Source organism: Bos indicus, chromosome 5, assembly GCF_029378745.1.
Source record: "Bos indicus isolate NIAB-ARS_2022 breed Sahiwal x Tharparkar chromosome 5, NIAB-ARS_B.indTharparkar_mat_pri_1.0, whole genome shotgun sequence".
NCBI lineage: Eukaryota > Metazoa > Chordata > Mammalia > Artiodactyla > Bovidae > Bos > Bos indicus.
In genome coordinates, this window is record NC_091764.1 from 28355087 (window position 1) to 28362566 (window position 7480).

Below are 7480 nucleotides of genomic sequence, written 5' to 3' on the forward strand. Positions count from 1 at the left end.
TATTTAGGTTTGATTTCCTTTAGGATTGACTGGTTTGATCTCCTTGCTTTCCAAGTGACTCTCAAGAGTCTTCTCCAACACCACAGTTCAAAAGCATCAATTCTTCAGCTCTCAGCCTTCTTTATGGTCCAACTCTTACATACGTACATGACTACTGGAAAAACCGTAACTTTGACTATATGGACCTTTGTTGGCAAAGTGATGTCTCTGCTTTTTAATACTCTCTCTAGGTTTGTCATAGCTTTCCTTCCAAGGAGCAAGCATCTTTTAATTTCATGGCCGCAGTCACAGTCCACAGTGATTTTGGAGCCCAAGAAGATAAAATCTATCACTATTTTCATTTTTCCCCATTTATTTGCCATGAAGTGATGGGACTGATGCCATGATCTTATTTTTTGAATGTTGAGCTTTTAACCAGCTTTTTAACTCTCCTCTTTCACCCTCATCAAGAATCACTTTAGTTCCTCTTCACTTCCTGCTATATGGTCATTTACAACAAAGAGTGGTATATTTAATAATATTTGTAAGCTGTGTGCTACCTATCCTTTCTATCAGTAAAATTTCTAATAAACATATATATGCACATTTTTCTAGAAAGCCAGTTGCTGAACATTTATCAACCCTTCAGCACTCTAAGTTGTCACATCACCTTGCCTCCCAATGGGAGAGGGAGACCAACTGTGCTTGTCTAGATCAAGTTAATGAATACCAGCCTCCATCAAACATAGTATACTTATTTTAGGCAAACTGTGCTATTTTCTTTTAACCTTTTCCCTGATTTTATTCTAGGTCCTTGAAATACATCACTTCTTATTTTCAGCCCAAATTATGCAAGTATGTAAGACTTCCTCTAATTCTGTAAATAGTAATTTTCTGACTCTGCCTTTTCCTTCAACATACTGATTCATCAGTTCTAAGATGCACTTTTTTTTTCACATTCTAACATCTCTGAAATCGAGAATCTTCTTATAGTCACTGTTGGCCCGGCAGCAGCTGTGTCACTGCTTCCCATGTGTGAACTTGGCCATAGCTCTTCTACTGGCATCACTGCAGATGAGCTTAACTGATGTCTAAAACGTCCTTTACAAGGCTGCTCGCTGAAATAAAAGGTTACCGTAGTCACAGAACTGCAGAGAAACAGAGCAACAGGGACAAACTGGCAGAAATAAACCAAACATTTCACTATGGAGGAATGGCCAAAATGCTAATTCTCTTGTAAAGACCAAGAGCTTTATAAGACCGAAGAAAGGAAGAGGCCCACAACTAGACGAAGTTGGGCTCCATTTTGCACCTGACATACATATATGAAAAGCAGTGTCAGTCAGAACATCATGCACCAAATGCAGCAAATAAAGGGAGGAAAAATGGCCAAATCTCTAGGAATAAGTAAAATTTGAGATTTGCTGAAATTTGATTACTAGTTTTATTTTCCTCTTCCATTCACGGATTTATATCCTCAAACATTGCTTTGCATGTATCTCAAATATCATGTGTTTTGGTATTTAACTAGACAAATATAAAAGCTACTTTGAAACCAAAAGAAGGCCATCTCCACATAGGATCTGTCCTAACTCTATATGCTTCTGTTTCAGTCTTCCCTCCTTTAGAATATAACAGCAACCAACTGCTTTTTTCAAATAACTTTTAGATTGATGCATAATGCACATATAAAAAATGCAAACATTGTAAAGGTGCAGTTCAAAGAATTACTACAAAGTAACCACCATGCAGGTTAAGAAAAGAACATCAATAGTGTCCCAGACAGGTCCCCCCCAGTTACTAACTCTACTCTCTTCCCCAAAGATAACCTCTAACAATATAGATTCATTGTGCCCATTTTTAAACTTTATATAAATAGAATGAGATAGTTTATATTGTTTACTTTCACTCAATAACATGTTTCTGAGATTTATCATTAGCCCTATTCTCACATTGAATCAAACTTCAGGAGTGAGAAGGGAGAGTCAATGCTTTTCAAAAATATTGATAACCCTACTCTTAAGAGACTTTGGGTTTCCCAGGTGGTGCTAGTGGTAAAGAACCCACCCGCCAATGCAGGAGACATAAGAGATGTGGGTTTGACCCCTGGGTCGAGAAGATTCCCTGGAGGAGGGCATGGCAACCCACTCCAGTATTCTTGCCTGGAAAATCCAATGACTGGCAGGCTACAGTCCATAGGGTCACACAGAGTCAGACACAACTAACCACACACCCACACAAGAGACTTTGGGATCTTCTAATTGCTCTCTTCTCTTCCTCAATGTGAAAACATTGACCTTGCCTTACACTTTTTCCTTTCCCTATATTTTTTTGAGCTGAATTCCCTTTCTCACCACTTCCCAGCACCAGCAGATACTAGATGCTTCCAGTGGGACCCCCAGACAGCACTCCCATCTCCTCGGCCTCCCCATCAGGAGAAGAGGCTTATTCCTTGCTCTTGTCATAGTTGGCCAGCACCCAGGGCTGGTATGGTGCCTCATAGGAGGGCATCCAGAAATCCAGGAGTTTCCTTCTACCTTGTTGCTCTGCCGTCCTCATGATGGCAGTCCTCATGTTCCAAGATCAGATCAGATCAGATCAGTCGCTCAGTCGTGTCCAACTCTTTTCGACCCCATGAATCGCAGCACTCCAGGCCTCCCTGTCCATCACCAACTCCCGGAGTTCACTCAGACTCACGTCCACCGACTCAGTGATGCCATCCAGCAATCTCATCCTCTGTCGTCCCCTTCTCCTCCTGTCCCCAATCCCTCCCAGCATCAGAGTCTTTTCCAATGAGTCAACTCTTCGCATGAGGTGGCCAAAGGATTGGAGTTCCAGCTTTAGCACCAGTCCTTCCAAAGAAATCCCAGGGCTGATCTCCTTCAGAATGGACTGGTTGGATCTCCTTGCAGTCCAAGGGACTCTCAAGAGTCTTCTCCAACACCACAGTTCAAAAGTATCCATTCTTCAGCGCTCAGTTTTCTTCACAGTCCAATTCTCACATCCATACATGACCGCAGGAAAAACCATAGCCTTGACTAGATGAACCTTTGTTGGCAAAGTAATGTCTCTGCTTTTGAATATGCTATCTAGGCTGGTCATAACTTTCCTTCCAAGGAGTAAGTGTCCAAGATAAGGCACCACAGAATCGACCTTGTGAGCAGTAGGATAGGGAGGCGGGAGAGAAAGGCTTGTTCCTGTCTTTAAGGGTGCAGTCTGAAAATTGCACAGGTTACCTTTTCTCATAACAGCCTATAAGCCAGAACTTTGTCATATGGCCACACTGAACTGCAAGGAAGAATAAACAGCTATCTTACTTCTGGAAGACCATGAGCCCAGGCTTAGAAGAAGGGGAGAGCTTATGTTGGAGAGCAACTGGCACTCCCTGCCACCCCATCCTTGGAGTGAATGCCAGCTGAAATGCCAACACTTTTACTAGGCCCCCCTGCTGAATCCCCCAGTATCCAGAAGCACTGAATCCCAGCAGCTCTGCCTCTTAGCAATCATGCTCCTCAAAACATGCTCAGAACCCTTTGTACCTCTTGGATTCTTTCATCACTTCTGTGCACATGTCTTATTCCCCTACCAAATGTAAATCTCCTTGAGGGCAGGATCCAAGTTGGATTCAGTTTGCATTTTCCATGCTAGGAAGCAGTTCTTGCATTGAAATTGGTTCAAGTATTTATCCTGCCTTCCTGTGGGAACTATAAATAGGGATAACCAAATAGGTAAGGAGAAATTTCCTTTTATAGAAATATTCCAGCTAATATATAAAGAAGAAATGATAGGATTAAAATATCACCACTTCATAATTCCTAAAGAAATAATGGATTGAACACGACTGCTGACACCTCAAAAGGAGAGACAAACCTACACATTTTTAAACCTCTGCCATTTGGGGGCTTCCCAGGAAAAGCTGGTGAAGAATCCACCTACCAATGCAGGACACATGAGAGATGGGGGTTCAGTCCCTGGGTCAGGAAGCTCCCCAGGTGGAGGAAATGGCAACCCACTCCAGTATTCTTGCCTGGAAAATTCCATGAACAAAGGAGACTGGTAGGCTACAGTCTATGGGGTCACAAAGAACTGGACATGACCAAACACGTGCACACACACACACACATAGTTATTAGTTTATTAGTATCATCCAGGACTCAGATGTTCAGTATTCCTCCTGAAATTACATAAAAATGCAAATGGAAAGAATCCAAGTCAAAATTATGTAACAAAACAGCACTCTATCACAAAAGCATGTTAAATTATAAGAATGTTATTTTAAAACACTGGCACTTTAAGAAAATGATAGTCTTGAAAACCACAGAATTGCCAAATTGCTCTCTAAACTGCTAAGCAGATAAACATATGACTCTAATGAATGAGCTTGAATTTTAAAAAAAAATCAAATTCAAATAAATCAGATAATTCACACTGAGATACAAAGTTTATGTATCTTATTCCCTCATGTCTATTGATTATAAAGGGGCAAACCATAATATAGGAAAATATACCTGATTTAAAGTGTGGTACACAATTTTAAAAGTTGACCCAATTAAATAAGTATCTTTAATGGAACATCTCAAGTTTCCTAAATAATCCACATTTAGATAAAAAGGAAAAGATATTTACAGCCAGCACTTTTTTCCCAGAGCCTCTGTCAATGTCAACAAAAAAACTTAATATGTCAGTCTTGAATTTTAAGCTCACACTTCTGGGGCTTCATTCTCAGGTTTTTAACAAGGGAACTGCAAATATAACTGCCCAGCACATGGACTGTTTCACTAGTCCCTCAGGGACAGACTTTCAAAATGCTTAATTCCAATAATCCCATGCTGTGAGTAGATGGGTTAGTCTTCACTTTGTAAGTGTAACTGGGCTCTGTGAACCGGATATCAACTGATCAAGATTTGAGCCTCAGTTATGAAGGAAATCTATCTCAATTCAACTTTTATTATCCTCATCATGAGTATGCAAGGTATGTAGACAAAAGCTTTTTATCAGCTAACTATATGAAAGATAAAACACTGTAATAATCCATGCGATCAAAAATGGGCAAAAGGAAAAGACTAGCTTCTGCTCAAGGATAAAATTTTCAGACCTACGGAAAGGACCAGAGAAGGCAATGGCACCCCACTCCAGTTCTCTTGCCTGGAAAATCCCATGGACGGAGGAGCCTGGTAGGCTCCAGTCCATGGGGTCACTAAGAGTCGGGCATGACTGAGCGACTTCACTTTTACTTTTCACTTTCATGCATTGGAGAAGGAAATGGTAACCCACTTCAGTATTCTTGCCTGGAGAATCCCAAGGACAGGGGAGCCTAGTGGGCTGCCGTCTATGGGGTTGCACAGAGTCAGACACGACTGAAGTGACTTAGCAGCAGCAGCAGCATGGAAAGGACAATACTAATAAAAAGTTGTATTTGTTTAGAAGCATTCAGAATGTCAACAAAACAGCTGCAATTTTTTTTTTTTTTTTTTTGCAATTACAGGGTGGTGTTCAGTTAACAGAATAAGAATTATTTCATATAAGCTTCATCAGAGGCCACTGAAGATGAAAAAAACTTCCATTCCCATATATAACTAACTTGCGCTATGCACCAACAAGAACATGCTTTAAATTTCCAGGCAAATTTGCAACCCCCATATAGTACCAGGCAGGGTTAGTAGCTGTTGAAAGTATCACTGGGACAGGGCCATCTAAAGACACATTTTGGTAGTATGTTAACTATATAAAAAAAAGACACTGTGCAGTTTAAAAACAAATCTTACACAGCCTTACATTCCAGTTTTTTTCTTTGAAAGGAGTGAGCTGTCCACATGGGGGTTAAATTCTTTATAGACAAGAGAAAAAAAAACTGGGTTAGAAGCAACTTATTCATCATCTTCCTCTTCATTTTCTTTTTTAAAAAACTGTTGCCTTATTTATTTCTGGCTGCACTGGGTCTTCACTGATGCAGGCTTTTCTCTATTTGTGGTGAGTGGGGGCTACTCCCTAGTTGCAGTGCACAGGCTACTCCCTAGTTGCAGTGCACAGGCTACTCCCTAGTTGCAGTGCACAGGCTACTCCCTAGTTGCAGTGCACAGGCTTCTCATTATGGTAGCTTCTCTTGCTGCAGGGCTCCAGGCTCAGGAGACTCAGTGGTTGCAGCTCTCGGGCTCTCCTCATATTCCTTCTTATTCTTGCTTTTTTCAGCCTTGACGACTCCTTTGGTTGCTGCACTGCGATAGTCACTCAGTCATGTCTGACTCTTTGCAACCCCAACTCCGAGCCACCAGGGAAGCCTACTATTAAGAGATATTTCTAAGTATAAAGACAGGTCAACTTAAAAAGTATCAGCAGATAAATGCTTGACTTTATCTTATAATCTATGAAAATACGGAAGCTTCAGGAACTAGCATGTCATCCTTGTGCAGGGCCATGCTGATCATCTGCATCGTTGCAACGTTAGTATATGCGCTCACTGTTGCCGCGCCGAGTTTCCCTTTAGCCTGGCATGCAGCAATACTCTTCTCGTACTTTCCCTCCAGCTGAGCAGTCTTCTCACAAGATGCTTGGCATCTGCTGCAGTGTTAATCCACATCTCTCCCAGTTTCTTTGCAGCTTTGCCCGTGAAGAGGCCAGGGTGTTCTCCTTTGATCTTGGACAATACTCAGAACAAAACCAGGAAAAGGCCGAAGGAGGCCTCTTGGGTACATTGGGGTCTTTGAACTGCTTTTTTGTTTCCTCTTTAGGAGGGATATAAATTTTAATTTCTTCTTCATGACGGGCTTTGTCTGTCTGCCTTTGCCATGTCTACGAATGTCCCTTTCGCTTGAGCAAACGTGGTCCTCCACCTCTCTGCACACTTAGAAAACTCTGAGACGTTGACTGAGCATCTGGGTGCTTCTTCTTGTGCTCCTCCCAGCAAGTTCACACAGAAAATGCATATGATGTTTTTCTCTTGGCTTCTTAGGATCTCCTTGGCCCATGTTTAGTTATTTTTCTGCAGCCATGCACAGGGTCACCCAGTGCTACCCGGCTCTCACTCACCCTGGTGCCATCTCTGAGAAACTCAACATACTGCGATGGCTGTGAGACCGGGAGCCAGACACAGCCTCCTCACTCTCTCCAATCTGTCAACAACCGTACATTTTGTGTCTGTCTGACAGGGTCTTTCAAAAATAGATAATCTGGGGACTTCCGTGGCAGTCCAGTTAAGACTTCAAACTTCCATTGCAGGAGGCATGGGTTCTACCCCTAGCCAGGGAACTAAGATCCCACATGCATTGAGGTACAGATGGAAAAATAAAATCTGAATTTAAAAGAAATATAGAGCAGGGGGGAATATTTTAAATAATACCATAAGTGGGAATCTCTAAAGGACAACTGACCTGGTTTCTTCAATATGTAAGTTGAAAGGAAAAAAGAGAAAGACAAAAGGGAAAAACCTATATAGATTACAAGAAGCTCGAAAGGTGCATCAGTCACTTGCAATATGTAGACCTTATTTCAGTTCAGTTCAGTC

General features: G+C 41.6%; 1 non-coding gene and 1 pseudogene across 1 annotated transcript; both read right to left on the reverse strand.

Annotated features, from left to right (window-relative positions):
* Positions 1–6067: 6067 nt before the first annotated feature.
* LOC109558350 (high mobility group protein B1 pseudogene) lies at positions 6068–6944 on the reverse strand (annotated as a pseudogene).
* On the reverse strand, positions 6345–6448 carry LOC139183334 (U6 spliceosomal RNA). Its single transcript, XR_011566931.1, has one exon. It is a non-coding gene; the product is annotated as a U6 spliceosomal RNA (small nuclear RNA).
* Positions 6945–7480: the final 536 nt, after the last annotated feature.